The following is a 3,493-nucleotide window of genomic DNA, read 5'->3' on the forward strand; positions in this document are numbered from 1 at the left end:
CCTCTTCCCAGGAAGTTTTTCAGAAAAGAGACAGTAGCAGATCAGGAAAGCTTGACCTTGTAGAACTGTATACAGCTGTACAGGAGACAGGTGAGGCCACAGCACATCTTGACATGTCTCATCCTCTTCCTCATAAAGGCTGGAAAAAGCTCAGGGCTGGGAATCATCTTGAGAATTGTAGGTAGAGCCCAGGAAGAGTGGAAAACATCACAGGCTGCATGGTTTTAACCATTTCTGTTTCCCTTTTTAGCTGGGCAAACACATTTGAAAATTATTTTGTTGTGGGATGGGCTACTTAATCTTTGCTCCAGTATGGTCCAGTACTGATAGTTCTCTGAAACAGAAGTGTCTGTCTATTTTAGACCCAGTTTTTAAATCCCTTCCTGTTCATTGCTAATTTATTTTAAAAGACTGTGGGATTGTGCGGATACATGCAGGAGGTCAGATCTAGCTCATATTAAATTGGTACCTCTGCTGAAACGACATCTCGGGGACTGAAGCTGGAAGTGTGGGACTTTCACAGAGGCAATACTGGTGCCAGACTGCACTGATATAATGTCTGAAGTTTGATCTAGAAATGGAAGATGATACATATGGGTCCAAGTTATGTTGTTGTTCCTGGGCTTTGAGTGGGGGCTTCTGCTCAGTCTTGTAGCTTCTTTTGCATGTTTACAGATTAAATATCACTCCTGTGTTTGGTGTGTGGTTCACCCAGTTCATCTGAGTCAGGGAAAACACAGTGAGAAACCCAGGGGGATCTCTGCTAAAGCAAATTAAAATCCCAGGCCATGAATAGAAAATAATTTTATTCCTTGCAAATGCTGCTTGACATTGGGACTGATGTTTTCTGTATGAGCTTCCTCTGGATTTTCTTTTTCACCTCTTTTCCTACCCTCCTGTGGAGTATTGCTCTTAAACACAGCTTCTGTTATTACCTTCATACACCATGAGCAAAGGATGCCCATGTTTATTTTATTCCATCTCTGGAAGGACTGTGAGTATAGGGGATCACGTCTGAACCCTTATGGATTTGGAGGAGAGATCTTCATGTAGTGGTCTGTTCTGGGCTGGCTAATATTTATCTTAGGGGAGGTTTGAAAAAACAAGCTATTGGAGAAGGGCTGCAGGCCACTCAGTTGTGCATGCTCACAGCTGTGTGCACACCAATAGCACATTCAGCTGTGTACAGCTGGGAGCTGCCATCTCATTCTGTTTTCTGTTTGTTTTTTGTTTTTTTCCCCTTTTATGAAGGCATTTCGCTCAGCAATGAAGTCTGTAATTTGATGGCAATCAGATATGGTGACCCTGACTTAAAGATCAGCTTTGAGAGTTTTGTGTGCTTCATGCTTCGAGTGGAGATCATGGGAGGTGAGACTGGCATTACATGGCTGGCCAGGCAAGCTGGGCTGCCCCATCTAGCCCTGGCCCTTCTGATGCTGCTCCAGGTGACAGTGGAAAGGTCAAAATTCGGAGAAGTGGGTTTCTGAATAGATCAAGAATAATCAGTTTAAAGCAGGAACACATATAGAGGAAATCACGCTTCCTCTCTTTACCTTTCCACCGTTCAGGCTGTATATATCAGAGTGATTTAGCTCCCTGCAGGTTTGTGCCAGTAGGAGGAGCTAGGCAAATTACAGATGAAGACTGCTCATTTTCCAGGAAGAAAAGAGCCTTGGAATATACCTTTCTTTGGTGGGACTGCAGCTGTGATGATGGGACAGCTGATACTCAAGTCTGTGAACTTGTGCTGTAGACATTTTGCACATGTCTCAAAACTGTAGTGGGTGGGGCTGGGACTGCCTGCATTTCGAGGTTTCACAGCTGGATGGACATAAAGTAACATGCCTGACTTTATTCAGCTGCTTCCTGTGTCCCAGCCCTTGGGGATCTCCCCGTGGCAGAACAGAGAAGCCCACATGTGCTTGTGAATAGCCTACAAGCTCTGCCTTTGAGGTTTTTCCTGAGACAGAGTGTCTCGGCTGTTGATCTCTTGGCTATCAAGTTAACACTCCTCATTTATTTCTTTCACAGAGGCCTTTCGCAACTTAACACAAGATGGCAAAGGGATATATCTCCGGGAATCTGAGGTAAAGCCCATTCCCTGACTGTCAAATGCAGGCTCCTTCATTGCAAGTGGCACTGCATGTTTTGTTCTGTAGCATTAAAACCGGTATCTTTACCTGATCACTTACAGAATAGGTTAGAAACAACAAGCAGCTTCAGGCTTATAAGTCTTCTGCTCTGTTATGGCTTCTGCTCCTTCTGGCAACAGAAAATCTCCAGTGCCCCATAATGCAGTTCATCTGTGAACATCGCAGAGCTCTCTCAGGGATGGATGACTTCAATTCACTTTCCCCATTATTTTACAGTGGATGATGATGACACTGTATTCCTGAAGCAATGCTGTAGAGGAGGGAACAACCAGGCCTGTGCCAGGATGGGGAAGGCTGCTTTGAATCAACTTTCTGTGCACATTGGACTCTCTGAACTAAGCCCTGCAATTTACCTCATATGAAAAGTCTTCCTCTCAAGCAGACTTGGTGAATTAAGTTTTGATAATTAATGTATTTCTTTTAAGTCCTATTTCACTTGGACAACCCTTCTGAGAAAAGGCTGCTGGGTGCCAAACACAACCAGTGCAGCTTGACACTGTGGAGCGTAGTGGCTGAGTTGCCGGGGTCACCTCCTTAATGCTGATGTTACACTATTGTTGTTACAGGATGTCATGCACTGTGGTAGTGTCCAGAGGCATGGGCAATGGGGAAATGGCCCCTGCCCTGTGTGGCTTGTCACCTAATAGAGGAGATCCCAGTTCTGCAGCTGCTAGGCCCATGGTAGAGGGCAGGAGTCTGTGCTTGTGGGGAAGGAGAGGTGGGGACTCTGAACAAATACTCTTCCCTAGCCATGACTTAGAAAGATGGTTTGCAAGTATTCATCAGACCACCTCTTTTATTTCTATAAATCAGCATAGCCCTACTGAAGTGAACCTAAGTTGATTTGACCAAGCAACGAGCTGGGCCTCCAGTTTTTTGTTGTGGATGGAGGCTGTGATGTTTGCATATTTATTTCAGAAAGGCAATGGGTTTTCTTTGCAGATTGAAAAGTACAGTACAGTGAGAAGTAAACTGATCCCATATTGCCTTTAAGTCACCAGAGATTGGCAGGGAATAGATGTTCTCTGTAGCATGATACAGGAGCAGTCTGGTAAAACATTTGGATATTTGTCAGTTACTTTTTATAAAGCAGGATGAGAGTGTGTGTGTGTGTGTGTACTTTTAAATGATGCAGGCAGTGTAGGTTGTAGCTAATTAAATAGTGGAAACTGGGTGCCTAGATGTGAACAGTGTTAGAGAACATGTTATAAGTGGGACTATTCACATCAAATTCTATGCTAGAATTAGTTGATGTATCTATCTGTAGGATCCTTTTTCATTTTCTTACCATTATTTAATAAATGCCTGTTACAGGTCACTGCTTTGATTATAATTTCCCC

The sequence above is a fragment of the Athene cunicularia genome (genome assembly GCF_003259725.1).
Source record: "Athene cunicularia isolate RWA chromosome 3 unlocalized genomic scaffold, athCun1 chr3_part1, whole genome shotgun sequence".
Taxonomy (NCBI): domain Eukaryota; kingdom Metazoa; phylum Chordata; class Aves; order Strigiformes; family Strigidae; genus Athene; species Athene cunicularia.